At 44.1% G+C, this 15,663-nt stretch overlaps 1 pseudogene across 1 annotated transcript; it reads right to left on the bottom strand.

Moving 5' to 3' along the window:
• Positions 1-6,921: 6,921 nt before the first annotated feature.
• On the bottom strand, positions 6,922-12,872 carry LOC146992484 (U2 small nuclear ribonucleoprotein B''-like; annotated as a pseudogene). Its single transcript, XR_015037032.1, has 5 exons — positions 12,756-12,872; positions 11,989-12,120; positions 11,308-11,343; positions 9,099-9,187; positions 6,922-7,276 (listed from the first exon to the last, which is right to left on the bottom strand). The product of XR_015037032.1 is annotated as a U2 small nuclear ribonucleoprotein B''-like (transcript).
• Positions 12,873-15,663: the final 2,791 nt, after the last annotated feature.

Below are 15,663 nucleotides of genomic sequence, written 5' to 3'. Positions count from 1 at the left end.
GCCTAATGGAAAATGACCTAAACCGAGGCCAGTAGAGCTGTAACTGTGTGGAAAGCCATGCAAAGTAATGGTAACTATCGTCCTGCTTCCTACATTGTTTTAACATCTAGGTAAAAAAAAAAAAAAAAAAGATTTTCTGGGATAAACGGGCAGATTACATAAGATTATTCTTCTTTCTGCTCCCTTTTGTTGAGATTTGGGAGGTTTTTGTTTTTATTGTAGCTTATTAAAATGCAAGATCATTTTTCTGACTGAGTTATTGCCCGTGTATCTGCTTTCGGAGAAGCGGAGAAGTTCCGCTTCTTTCCCCCGTCCTCCGCCTGTTGTCTCCGTTGTCACTTTGTTGTCACAAAAGTTGCTGCACCACAGAGAGCACATGGCTAATTAAATATGCACGTGCTGACCATATATAGTTGTATATAGGCGTTCCGGGGGCGGAGTAAGAGGTGTGTTCACGTGTGCACCATTCTTGAGTCCTGTGTGATTAATTGCGGAGAGTTGTGCGTACGCACAGTTTGATTGATCTGAAAAAGGTGTAAATATTTCGGGTGTACGCCATTTTCGTCTTTTCGCCGTACGCAAATATTTAGTAGCAGTTTTACACCCTCTTTCATAAATGAGGCCCCAGTTCTGAGTTCATTTTAAGTTTCATTCACTCCAGCCGTTGTTGCCTTGAACCTCAGTCCCTACTGAATGTACTTTAATCTGAATGTTGTCTGTTCCCTTTATGTTCTTCTCAGAGTACACCATATGCTTCATTTATGTGTTAAAATCTCAAAATTCTTATATGGGGAATGCCCCCAGACCCCCAATGGGGGTCTAGTGACACACCTTTCAGGTATGCATGCCTACAGGGTCACCTTTGGTCAGCCTTCTGGTACTCATCATTTCAACGATTAAAACTGCAAATCTTTTCATTGTTCTCGATAGTAAACAGAATCATTTATTGAATAGCAAAGAAACAACAGTTTCAGAACAAGTTTCCTTCATCAGATTTAAAATACAAGGGAAGAAATAACGACAATTTATAGGCACACCTGGCGAATGAACCCTGCTACACCGATGAAAAAAATCTCCCTATTTTTCACAACCAAATGTTGGCAAGTATGTAACAACGCTCGTAATGCCAGAGTTTTGTTTGTTGGTTTGTTTATGGATGGAAAATGGACTCACAGCGACCAATAAGTCTCTGTGTTGCATCTGAAGAACGGCGTGGACTTTCACTGAACACAACGGTTCTGTATGACAGCACTGAATGAAGCGCAGCGTGTCAACCAGGTTACTCCTGTGTCAAATACCTCAGTAGCTCAAAGTGTCAGACTTGGCTCCTTCGCTTCCATCGTAGATCTAAAGAAATATTTCAGCTCATAAACACAAGACGTGTGTGGAGGACTCAGACCTGTGATCAGTCTAAAAGAACCACAGACACGGAGCCAAGAAAAGATTCAAACAAAGCTTTATTCATTATTCTTTAAATTACAATCAGCAGAGAGACAAATGAACAATCAGGACTAATCAAAACAAACATTAATCAAATAAGACATCAAATTTAGTTTTCCCATCTTTACAGTCACTATGGATAATGGATGGTCACACTGAGGATCCACACGTGTTCAAGTCATCTCATTGGTCTACTGAGTTTGATTGATGGGACAGATGATCAGAGGGGCAGAGTTTTTACCTCCATCATCATCACAGAGACTGAGGAATGGGTGTAGTTTGTCAGTGAAGCAGCAGCCAGTGAAGGAGTAGATGAGAGCTGCAGCATCTACGTCATAAAAGGAGACCAGACCCTCCTCATAATCCACAAACACCCCCACCTTCTCAAGACCACACCTCAGACTGAGACGGACTGGGGGGTCAGCATTAGCTATGTACTCATTTCCATTTCTCAGCAATATAGTCCAGTAACCGTCCCGAGGAGTCAATGGGGCTTCTCCCTTCCTGTCAATCGACTCTCTGGCCACTCCCACTGTCCACTTAGTTTTTCCTTCAACCTGAACCTCAAAGTAAAATCTGCCTGAAGAGAAACTCTGTATTCCTAAAATGTTGGCGTAGAGTGTAAATCTCTCTGGGTTGTCTGGGAGTTTCTTCATCACATCCCCATGATGAACTTGTTTTCCATCATCAGACAGGATGAGATTAGGATGTGCTGTATCAGGATCCAGAGTCACATCCACTGCAAACTGCTGGACCCTCTTCATCTCCTCCATCTTTCCACGGAGCGTCTCCTTGGTGGGTGGAGCAGCTTTCAGGGATGGGAAGCTTTGGAGGAGGTGGAGGTGGTCTTCAGAGAGTGAGAGCTGCTCCACCTCAGTGCTTCTCTTCTCCAGCTCAGAGATTTCCTGTTCCAGCTCTGTGATGAAGTCTTCAGTCTGTTTCTCTGAGCTTTTCTGTTCCTCCTCAGTGTTAAAGCTGCTGCTCACACAGTGAATATGATGAGCTGTACTCACCAGTGTTTGGTAGAGACTCTGCTGTGTTGCTGACAAACACCTGATGGACTCACTTTGACTTTCTGTCTCGTCTCTGCTGCAGCTCAGTCGTCCTCCTCTCACACTTTACTTTCCACTTCTGGAAGCTCACACTCTTTATACCTCTGGTTCCAGTGTTTCCAGTTTTCTGCTCCGCCCACTGCAGCTAGGTGGGTCTGCGATTTTATTGTGAAACAACAGGTTTTACCTGGGCCCTTTTTCAGAAAGCAGGTTTAGTGAAAACTCTGAGTGAGAGGAAACTCTGGGGTTTTGGTTTCACAAAGCCGGTTCAGCTTGACTCTTGAGAAACTCTGAGTTAGACAGTTCAGGGTTAGTCGACCAAACCAGTCCGTGGTTAACAGAGGAATATATAAGCAATAATAAAGTAACTGATTAATTCTATATTTAAATATTATATAAATATATTTATTTAGTTCACCCAAAATTCAAATTGCACTCATTATCTACTCATCCTCATGTCGACTAAGGGCGTTTCAGAGTCCTCCGTGGCTTCTCTGAGTTTGCGAACGGGGATCACTTTTCTTCGTCCAAAAAGACACACCAAAAAACATCCAAATACCTCCATACTGCTCGTCTGTAATGTCCGTCTTGTATTGAAGCCCCGAAATGCGAAATTGTCCCGAAAAAAATTAAATAAGTCTATATTTCAACGAACCGGGAAGAGGAGCTTCCGCTACAAAACAAGCTGGAAACATAGACTTATTTAATTTTTTTCGGAACCATTTCGCATTTCGGGGCTTCAATACAAGACGGACATTACATACGAGCAGCATGGAGGTATTTGGATGTTTTTTGGTGTGTCTTTTTGTTACGAAGACAGTTGGTATCCATTTGCAACCGTCATATGGACATGCACTGCTACGCCGAGACCCCCTGTAACTCAGAGAAGCCACGGAGGACTCTGAAACTTCTCCCAGCCCTTAGTCCACATGAGGGGGAGGAGATAATGAGTGCAGTTTGAATTTTGGGTGAACTATCCCTTTAACCCTGCTTCCTGAAACGGGGCCCTGGTTAACAGAGGAATATATAAGCAATAATAAAGTAACTTATTATTTCTATATTTAAAACTATTTAACTGAACTTCTGTCCTCAAGTTCGAGCAAATGTAAATGTAAAAGTCTGTGGTCATGTTTGATGCTTCAGTCTGATCTGATCCTCCAGTTAAAGCCTCCTCCTCTGCTTTCACTCTGCCCCCCCCCCTCCCCTCCCTGGTAAATATCCTCCTGCCCCATAAACCTCATAAACGGGCCACAAAGTGCTGAGGCTCCAATGCCGGGCCTCGTCCTGCTGATCAATAACTCTGCAAAACCAAACGACGGAGAGAACATCACGCTGCTGTAGTGACACAAATCAATGGTGCTGGAGACAGAAATATGGCCGACACTGATCTGAAACTGCAGGACGAGGGTCTGGAACATGGTCACCGGCTGTTTATCACGTTATTTATGAATAATCATCGAGTCAATACAAAGACGGAGAGAGAGAAAAGTGCTGCACCTGCACAAGCTGACCTCATCTAACTGAAGCTCCTTCACAATAATGGTAGATGTTTGTGTTAAAGCTCCATACAGTATAAATACCCACATCATGGGTCCCAGCTTTAAGCCAGTGGCTTGCAAACTTTTTTTTTTTACATCAAGGACCCTAATTTGACACAAATGAGACCACAGACCACCATTGGACAAAACTTTGAAGCAAACACCAGAAATACACAAATATTTGTTCTGAGACTGAAGAACGTTACTTTTTCAAATTAGGGCTAATGGCCTGAATTTTTGGAAATATTGTAGAGACATTTTTGGAAAAGTGGTACAATTTCTCTAAAACCGTTTACACATTTCTAGAAAAAAAGTGGTATAATTTCAAAAGAAAAGAGAAGTTACAATTTTTCTATAAAAAATTGGTAAGATTTCTCAAAAAGAGTGGTAAAAGAAAGAAACTGGTAAAACTTTTGGTAAACGTTTTGAAAAATTTGGAAAAAAGTGGTAAAATTTCTAAAAAAAAAAAAAAAAAGAAGAAGAAGAGGAAGGAAAAAGATTTTTAAAAAGTGGTACAATTTCTAAAGAAAAAAAGTTACAATTTTTCTAGAAAAAATTGGTAACATTTCTCAAAAAGGGTAAAATTTCTCAAAAATGGTTTTAAAAAAATTGTAGAAGAAATTGGTCATTTAAAACTTACAAAAAAAAGTTATAAAAAATTCGGAAAAAGTGGTAAAATTAAAAATAAATAAACACCTACGACTACAGGCCTGTGGCACTCACCCCCATCGCTGCAAAATGCTTTGAAAGACTGGTTAGCAAACACATAAAAGCTGCCATTCCCCCCTCACTAGACCAACACCAGTTTGCTTACAGGAAAAACAGGTCGACAGAGAACGCCATAACCTGTTCTGTCTGCCATCCACTACTCCCATTAAGCTGCCTGCTCTCCCTGTCTTTCCTCCCAACAGAAGCTGCCTTCATCTCATCAGCTCCTGGTAACTATTTCCATGTTGTTTTATTGCTTTGTTGTAAAGCACTTTGGGTACCGTCTGGCTATTGTAAAGGGCTATACAAATAAAATGTGATTGATTGATTTTCCATATACGATGTTATAAACTGTTTTCTTGTCTATAAACATCTATGTCCCATCTGTCCGTTCTGGGTGAGGGATCGCTTCTCTGTTGCTCACCCTGAGGTTTCTCCTGGTTTTCCTCAGTCGATTAAGTCTGACTCTCAGCTTTGTGCTCTGTGTTCACATCAGAGGAGGCGTTTGGCGTCATATGATTCTACTTCCTCGCTAAATGGAGCGACGACGGCCTCTGATTCCAGCCAAGAGTAGCAGGTTGTTTTAATGGAGAGAAGATGAGTGATACTACAAAGCATGATCGCAGCCTGAGGCATCAGTGTTGCTGCAAATATGACAAGATGAGCTGCTTTTAAATATGAAGCTTTATCCATTTAAACTAAATAAACTAGAGCAATCTGTCATTTTAAATTGTGTTTTATATTGTTTTTATATATTTCACTGATCGCAATTATAGAATGTGAGTGTGTGTTTTATTGAAAGCGACGCTATGTGTGCGTATGAAAATAGGTTCCAGTGGGTTTTTAGCTGCTGTACAATATCATTTCAAAACAATAAAATACCTTTTTAAATGTGAAAACAGTGTAGACATATTCAAGATTTGCATTTGGGCATCAGTGCCATTTAACAGGCGAAACATAGAAAATAGTTTATTCTTGGTCACATCAAAGTGAAATTATGAACTTTACCGATTATCCATCTGATTATCCGTCCTGCTGAAGCGCACAACTTCTTTCAGAGGCCTTCATAGACTGTATATACCGTAACAGTATAATATATATATATCCTAATACATAACGACCCCCTGATGCTGGGCTCAACAGCTGAGCAGTGTATTCCCTCAGCTGAACGTCTGCAGGCGGAGACACTCAGGGAGAAAGTCGGATCAAACGCTCCGCTCTGATCCAGCTCCACTGGACTTTCAGAGTAAAGCTGACGCAGCTGTAAATGAGTTAAATAGTGAAACAGCGGCGCTTTTATAGCCGGTTTTATGATGAAACTCTGAACATAACCTGGTCGGGACCAAGTGATGAGCTAAGCATAAGTTACCATGGAGATCTAGCCGGGTTAAAAGAGAGCCTGAAAGCATTAGATTCAACATAGCTCCATAACACATTAAAGGACAATTCCAGGCGAATTCAACTCGGGGGTGTATGTTCCTAACATTTTAGGTGTAGAAGAAGGAATCTGAAGGTTTTCAGTTTAATGTCTCCTGTTTTGCGGTAGTTGTGTCTGTCCCCGCATCGCCACGGCAACAATGAATGGGAGCGGATGTAAGTTCCGCTGTTTAGGCTGTTTACATCCCTCAAAGCCACAGACAGCGTCAGATGGAGACTCAAACATGCACCCAGAAGTTTATTTACTTCAACAAGCCGACATGTTTGTAAAACTAGATCTAATTCAAAGTCTTGCGGAGTCGAGACCCAAGTTGACGCTCGGTGTGTTCAGGTGCAGTCGGAAACTCCCGTTTGTGTCATAAACACAGGAAAATAAACTTCTGGCTGCATGTTTGAGTCTCCATCTGACGCTGTCTGTGGCTTTGAGGGATGGAAACAGCCTAAGCAGCAGAACTTCCATCCGCTCCCATTCATCGCTGCCGTGGCGATGCGGGGACAGACACAACTACCGCAAAACAGGAGCAATTAAACTGAAAATCTTCAGATTCCTTCTTTTAGACCTAAAATGTTAGGAACATACAGCCCCCAGTTGAATTTGCCTGGAATTGTCCTTTAACTCCCTTCGTAGTCCAGCCCTCTGGCCTCAGAGTCTCTGATCACCGTTTAAACAACATGTACAAGTTTGACCCTAACCCTTTTGTTTTCAACCTGTGTAAAAACTCACGAGGTAAAAATTTGTGTAAAAGTCTTTTATTTTTTATTTTACAAAAGAAGATGGAGGCCAGAGAATTTCCTCTCGGCCCAGTGAGAAGTCATCGACTAAAAAAAACAAAACTAAACAAAAAAAAAAAACCCTAAATAAACAGTTCACACGATTTACAAAAATCCTCCTCCCCCCCCAGAGTCTCTGTCGGCGTCAGAAACAGGAACTACTTCTTCTTCTACTTCTTGGCGTAGGTGATCTTCATGGCGCAGGTGGCGGTGATCCTGAAGCCCTGCAGCGCGTCTTTGGCCACGCCCGCCTGCGTGTCGCTCTCAAACTCCACGAAGGAGATGTCGTGTTTCCCCGGGACCAGACGCACCTCTTTGAACCCCGGGAACCTGACGCACACACACACAGAGAGAGAGACACACACAACCGACTGCTAACGGGCGGCGACAGTGAAGGCGTCGTCACTAGGTGCGTTTCCATTACCCCTTGAAATGCGCAAAACCTAAATATCGAAATTAAAAACTGGTAATGGAAACACCTACATTTTGAAAAAACTCTCAAATATCGCTAAAATGTTTTTACGCTCTCATGAGGTGGTTTTTGAGACGTATCGATTTGTGGGTGAAGCTGCTGGACTTCACCCAGCGGTTCCAGGGTGCCATTCCGAAGGGCCGCCACTCCGAACGTTTACTTTAATTTGTCGGAATGCCGACCCTTAATTATTTATGGGAAAAGGGTGCCATTACGAACCTGAAAGAAAGGGTGCCATTCCGAACCTGAAAAAATCTTGAATGGTTTACGGCAGGAGTGCTGCGGCTGCATCAGACCATGGATGTAATGCATCAGACTTGCACCTGGGTGAAACTTTGGAGGCGGAGGGGGAGGGGGAGGGGGAGGGGCCGGTCGGGCGCTGTCCCCGCGGCGCGTCGTGTCAAGCCGGGCAGGAAGTCAAACCACGAGAGAATCCGGTCAATTTTCAAAATAAAACACATTCGGAACGGCGGCCCCTCGGGAAGTTCGAAATGACGGACCTTCGGGAATTTTCGGACTGGCAGACCATCGGAATGGCGGTCCTTCGGAATGGCGGTCGCCCCCCTCACCCAGCGACGTTCAAACAAATGGAGAACAACGCGGTCTCCCAGCTCTCCTCTCTGCACCCCGCGACACAACGCGCTCCGTCACCCATAATCTTTTGTTTATGACGGTTAAGACGACACAAACACACGCCGTAACATCGTTATGTAACGTTATCCACCACTACATTTATTGATTTTTCACCGGCTTCGTATGTAAACAGATGCACATGGGCAAGAGGAGCGTAACCAAAACAGCGGAAAAGCGAGCGGACTTGCACAGTTCCCTACTGTCTTTCTGTGTAAATATCTCATGTTACAACATGAAAACCTGCGTCTTCAAGTGCGGCCTATATAATATGTACAGTATTTTCTTTTAAAATGTAGCTGGTGCGGCTTATACAGGTGCGTCTATAGTCCGGAAAGTAAGTAAATTGTCCATGATGTTGAGTGTCAGCTGAGTGTCAGCTGTCAGCTGAGTGTCAACTGTTGGATACAGTCACGCTCTCTTATGACGTAATCTCACGGTGCACTCCTCCTAATCGCAAAACACTAATGAATGGAAACGGGCATAAATTCGCTTTGCTTTTTGCGCATTTTTATAAAATCCGCTTTTAAATTCGATACGACTTGGATGGAAACCCAGCTACTGTGTGTCCACACTGTGTTGGTTTATGTAACTTGAGGGGACAAATGAACCACATGTTTATTGTCATGCATTGCTGACCTGGGCATTAAATTAGAAAAACCTTTTCTATCATTACCCTTTTCCGTGCATGGTTGAAGGAGATTGGCTCGCATCCACGCTCCACTCCCTCCTACGCCGACATGTCCCCTTAAGTCACATAAACCAGTACGGGTGTGTGGAACATGTCCCCTTAAGTCACATAAACCAGTAAGGGTGTGTGGACAGACACAACCACCTCATCACCGCTGGTGGTTAAAAGGCTCTATTCTTTCTGCAGTCAGGTTAAAGCGCACATCCGCCGTGTTGGTAAACAAATAATCCCTCTATATCAACGGAGGCAACTGTGCTTGAGCAGCTTGGGTGGGAGGTGGTGTGAGTGCGGGCCAGTCTCAGTTTCAGAAATATCGCTTTCATTTTGTGAAAATCTGTAATGGAAACGCAGCTACTCACTGGTTGAACAGCATGGACAGCATCATCTCGTTGGTCTCCTCCGGCAGGTTGCTAAGGAACAGGATGTAGTTGGGAGGGTTGTCGGGCACCTGAGAAGACACACGGGAAGTTCAATGTTTACTGGATAAAAGCCGACACACCTTAGGTACCTTCACCCCATACGGACTAAACGAGGAATTTGATATAAGACCGTTCCTTTGACTTTTGAAACTGCTTTTTTGTATACACTGTATCTATGTGTCCTTTATTTAGAACATCTGATATGTCTGAGTACAAATGAGCTGAATCAGGGCTCCAGACTGCGACTAAATGCTCGCATCTTGCAACTCAAATTTGAGACAGTACGAGTAAATTTTTCATCTAATTTGTATCATAGGTATTTTACTCTATTTATTGCACCCCGCACTTTCTTTCGCACTTTCCTTCTCTCTCCTCTTGGATTTGTTTGCCTCTGTTACTGTTTTATCGTATATTATGTTTTGTGTATGGATGTTTTACATGTACAGTACATGGCAGCTATCATAACTCCCCTGTCCAAGACAAATTTCCCCTGGTGGGACAAATAAAGTTTATCTGATTTGATTTGATCTACTCGCGCATGTGTGACCAGTAAATTTACAGATTTTTTTAAATGTTTTTTGTTTTAGAGGTAAATTCATGCAAAACCGCTGATGCACGTTGCCTTCAGGGACAGTTTTTCATCAAGCAGTCTCTGAATTTCCCTCTAAAACAACTCTGTCTGGTAACGCTGTGTTATTATCTCATAGCGTGGTGAATGTGCAGGTCACAACTTGTCCACCAGAGCGTTGTGGAGTTGTTGGATTGTGTATTTGATGAGTTCGATGAGGGAAACCAAGAAATCCCATGAGCCTCCGTAGCGTAGCTCTGAGCAGCTCACGGCTCTGCTCCACCGTTCTAAAAATAGCTTGCACCGACAATTAAAGGTAACGAACCTACTGCTATGACTATAGGGATTATGGCAATGGGCCAATTTACCAAAATGTTGAACTATCCCCTTTAAACCAAGGGGGCAGTTGTCGGTCTGAGAAGTGAAGCTCACTTCCGCGTTCAACAAACTGCAATCCCCTGGGCTGTCGCTGGGGGCTGGCTCCAGAAGGGAGCAACTCCAATTGAGCCCCATGTTAAAATAGCCGATTTTACAGCTTAAAAAAACATATTTACAACCTGGTACATTTTATTTTTTTGGTCTCAACCGATAGTTTCTACCCCCGCACACACTCTGAGGGGGGTGAATTTTTTTTAAACTCTACCGTTTTACTATTATTAGGTTTAAAGTTCTGGCCAATTAGGGCGCGGAAACGTTGAGTGACAGGTCCGGAGACCGCTGCTTCGAGGCCAGTGGGCGGGTTCTCGGCCGGCCAACGGCCGCACCGCTCCAAATATGGCAAGTAGAATCCAACATGGCGCGGCTCAAACCCCCGTAGTAGCGGCACAAAACAGACTCCCCCAAACCAATGGGTGACGTCACGGACGCTACGTCCATTCTTTTTACAGTCTATGCTTTAAAACATGCAATAATATGCTTGCACGCTCAGCAGCGGTACTCAAATCGTCACAAGGCAACGAAGCAGGTTGACTCGCGTTGCAGAACAGCGCTGCACAGAGGCTCCCAAACGGAAATTAATGATTGAGAGATTTTTTTGGGGGGGGGGTCTCGATGAGTTTGATGCCGAGGAGTCTGTGCACATGTGGCTCAGTCAGGGTCAACAGACAAGGAGGCCAAACGACAAGGGCTGGCCTACACAGGTGTGAATTTAAAAACATTATAGTTTCTGCATTTATCAAAGTATTTATCAGTAACACAGCGAAAATTAAGAGGAAATGTGAACATTTACTTTTCAAGTTAATTTCGGTATGCGCCCCTAAATTTTCTGCTGTAACTTCCCAGCTTGGGACCAATAAAGTATATCTATCCATCTAAAATTTTAAGTTAGGGGCCACTGTGCTCCTAGTAAGAAAAAAGTGGCTGCATCATATTCCCAGTGGATTAGATATTATCAGGCGCCTCTTTTGTAGAACAATACGAAGGCTCTAAAGCAATAAAATGTGTACATTGTTAATTGTTTCAATATCCTTGTGTTTGACTGCATGTGGTGAGTTTATGAATGTTTTAGATAAATTCTGCTGAGAGCTGGCGGCGTATAAACGTCTTTGTTTCAGTTGGACAGGTTTTAGAGTTCAGTCTTACCTGGACGGCCGGTGAGAGCGCAGGAACAGCTGATCCCTGTGAACACAACAACGACAACAGAGTCTTAACTTCCTTCTTCCTGCTCATTGATCGAGGTCTTGATGTTATAGAGAGCCTAAGCGGACGGTCGCCATGGGACCTCAATTCGAAAAAAGTCTCCATACGAATGAACGGGAGTCCAAGTTTTATTTTGTGATCCGATTGAATTGTGCCATGAGAAAAAAATATGTTTAAAACATCACGTTTCATGCCGAGAGAAATCAGCAGTTTGTTGTATAACTATTGTAGAATAAAATTCAGAAGAGTCCGTAACCAGAAAGACTACAGGTCGCGTAGGTGACGTCACCACATGCCGCCCTTTCCCGTGTCAGTTGGTGACGTATTTTTTGTGGGACACCAGATCTGTAGTCCGTAGAGCGTCTTCACACTAAATACATTCTTCTGTTGCCGTTTTACGATAAACTGCTGATTTCTCAGCATGAAACGTGGTGTTTTAAACAGGTAGAGGACATATTTTTTTGTCATGGCACAATTCAAATGTATCACGAAATAAAACTTGGACTCCCGTGCATTTAACATGGAGACTTTTTTCGAATTGAGGTCCCATGGCGCCGTTACTTCCTGCTTCCGCTTCGGCTCTCTATTGAGTAGTGATCAGTATAGACGGCCGTGGCCACTCACCACAGCCGGTTTCTTGGCGAGGTTCGCCGCCGGTTCGCCGCCGGCTTTCTTCTTCTTCTTCTCCTTCTTGTCGCCGTAGGTGCCCTTCACCTTGGCGATGACCTAAGAGTCGGTCTTGGCGTACTGGACCCTCTGGAAGCACAGGACGAGACGGGACGGGACGGGACAGGACAGGACCGTTAGAGCCGTTTAGAGCCGGAGCTTACCTACAGCTGTGATGCTGGTGGAGGTGTAGCCTACATGTACATTTTTATGTGATTCTGGCTCCATTGAATCAGAAGCAAACAAATCCACACACATGATGCCGCAACCATAAGAGGTCAGTCAGTGGAATGTGTGGAATCCTACAAATACCTTGGGGCTATCATTGATTTTAAATTGAACTTTCAAGAAAACTGTGAAACTGTGTGTTAAAAAGGACGACAGCGTTTGCACTGTCTGAGAAAACTGTCTTATTGGCATGTAGACAAAACCATGATGCTTCTATTTTATCATGCTTTTATTGAGTCTATTTTATCCTTTTCCTTGGCGTCATGGTTTGGAAGCCTTTCTACTAAAAACAAGAACGCATTGAATCAAATTGTGAAATGGTCAAGTAAGCTGATAGGTGAGCCACAGCTGAACCCCTCTTCCCTGTACACCAAACAGTTACAGCGGATAGCCACAACAACCCCCAACACCTCATCATCATTCACTACTGAAAAGTGCCAATCATTCCTATCATATTTCCAAACAAAAATCAACACCATCTACAGTAACCTCAACACCTCCAGGATCCCTCCCATCTCCCCGCCTGCCTCCCTCCCTGCCTCCCCACCCACCACTATCCAGTCCACTATCCTGACCCACTTCTCTCCAGTATCACCAGCACAACTCACAACCATCATGACCGGAATAAAAACCTCCACCTGCAACCTGGACCCCATACCCTCCAAACTCATCAAGGACTGCCTCCCTGTCATCTCCCCACTCATCATTGACTTCATTAACGCCTCCCTCCGCTCTGGTTCTGTCCCCCAAACCCTCAAACTGGCTGCCATCACTCCCATCATCAAAAAACCCGGTCTGGACCCTGACAACCCAAATAACTTCCGCCCCATCTCCAATCTCCCCTTCCTGTCAAAAATCCTGGAACGTGCTGTCGCCTCACAACTCAGAACCCACCTCACCCGCAATAACCTGTTTGAATCATTCCAATCTGGTTTCCGTACAAAACACAGCACCGAGACAGCCCTCCTGAAAGTCACCAACGACCTCCTCCTCTCCTCAGACTCCGGACACCTCACCATCCTCATCCTCCTCGACCTCACAGCAGCCTTCGACACCATCAACCACTCCGTCCTGCTCTCCCGTCTGGAATCCTCTCTCCACATCACTGGCACAGCACTCTCCTGGTTTCACTCATACCTCACCAACCGACAACAGTTCATCAGCATCAACAACTGCACCTCCACCACCGCTCCCCTGTCACAAGGCGTCCCCCAGGGGTCGGTGCTTGGCCCCCTCCTCTTCATCCTCTACATCCTCCCCCTTGGCCAGATCATCCGTCAACATGGACTCCATTTTCACTGTTACGCCGACGATATCCAACTGTACATCTCCACCAAAGCCATCACCAACAACACCCACTCCACACTCACCAACTGTCTCACCGAAATTAAATCTTGGATGCAAACAAACTATCTTCAACTGAACAGTGACAAATCGGACATAATCATCATTGACCCCACATCCCGCACTAAAGCCAGCCACAACTTCTCCCTCACCTTTGATAACTGCACTTTGTCTCCCTCATCCCACACCCGCAACCTAGGAATCATCTTCGACAGTAAGCTAAGGTTTGACCTCCACATCAATCACATCACCAGGACCGCCTTCTTCCACCTCAAGAACATCGCCCGTCTCTGCCCCTCACTCACCTTCTCTGCTGCAGAAACCCTCATCCATGCATTCATCACATCCAGACTGGACTATTGCAACAGCATCCTCTATGGTTCACCATCCAAACTCCTCAATAAACTGCAATACATCCAAAACTCAGCCGCACGCCTGCTCACCCACACCCGCTCCAGAGATCACATCACCCCTGTCCTCCGTGACCTGCACTGGCTGCCCATCACTCACCGCATACAGTTCAAAATCATCCTCCTCACACACAAAGCACTTAATAACCTGCCCCCCCCCCCCCCTACCTCACAGACCTGCTCCATCACCACACCCCCTCCCGCGACCTCCGCTCATCCGAAGGAAACATCCTGTCACCACCCACACGGACCAAGCACCGAACCTGGGGGGACAGAGCCTTCTCCATTGCTGCCCCCTCCCTCTGGAACTCACTCCCCAAACCCATCCGCACCTGCACTCACCTCCCAACATTCAAGACCATGTTAAAAACACACCTTTTTAAATCAGCTTTTAATACATAATTTCTGTGTGTGTTTTATATTGTTTTCTATGTTTTATACTGTCTTTGCTGCTTTTAACTGAATTTATATGTCTTGTGTTCTTAACTGAATGTACTGTATGTAAAGTGTCTTTGAGCTTCTGGAAAAGCGCTTATAAATAAAATGTATTATTATTATTATTATTATTATTATAAAAGAGATTTATAGAAAATTAGCAGGATTTTGACATAATCCTAAGTGAACAGGGAGCCAATGTAGTGATGCAAGGACAGGAGTGATGTGGTCTTGCAACAATAAAGAATGTTACATTTTCTGTCTCTGTTCTGAGGCTCAAGATGGCTCCATCCTTTGGTGACACATTTGCAGCTTTGTTTGTTGCTGATGTTTGTCTCTCGTGCCTGTTCGGCTGTGGACACATCTCAACTTTTGCACATTAAAGCCTGTTCATCAGCAGAAAGCCGAAGCTTCCCGAGGGAGAGAGTTTGGACCTCTGTCTGTCTGAGGCCAGGAGGTGGAGCAGGTTTACACCATTCCCTCTGCTGAGGTTGACAACAACATCTGTGTCATCTAAAAGGGATCACCAGTGAGTTGAGTCACTTCATGAGACAAAGTTAAGTTTAAATTATCAAGATGGGACACGTTTCAGCTCTATCAGGCTTAGCTCAAATCCATATTTAGATACCATTCTTAGACCACAGCCTATAGAGGATTGGCACTGAGCCTCTCTGTCACTGACAGACATGAGAATCAGCAAGAAAACCTCCTCAAGACAATCATGTTAACATTTAAAAAAAAGTTTGTGTATCTTCCAAAAAAAACACAGAGGCTTATTTTGTTGCGTCAAAATATTACATCAATTTAGGTACCCCAAAATCTTTTCTCCGGTTTCCGCCAAAAGTAAAAATGATTTCAATGCTAAATAAATATTTGAAAGGCCACTACAATCCAAGGAAAGAGCTGAGATAAAAATTGTCACCATATAGTGGTCAGGAGGGAAATTAACGAGGGGGGGGGGGGGCTAAATCTTTTTGTTCTTTTTTTTTGTCAGATATTTTTGGGGTGTTATTTGCTTTTATTTGAGCCAGGGAAGAAGGAACAGAAACTCAGGGAATGACAGGTGCTGAGGTTGGGAGTCAAACCGGCGATCAGTGCTTCAGGCATATGCCAACATGGGACGTGCTCTCTGAAAACTCAACCACTGAGCACCCCTAAGGATATTTATTTTATTTTAAAATGAACAGCCTAAAAATGATGATTGGATTCCTTGGTT

This window comes from Trachurus japonicus, chromosome 1 (genome assembly GCF_045865225.1).
Source record: "Trachurus japonicus isolate A0001 chromosome 1, Traja_1.0".
NCBI classification, from domain to species: Eukaryota; Metazoa; Chordata; class Actinopteri; order Carangiformes; family Carangidae; genus Trachurus; species Trachurus japonicus.
The sequence above is the reverse complement of the archived record's forward strand: the minus strand, read 5'-3'. Positions and strand labels throughout refer to the sequence as shown.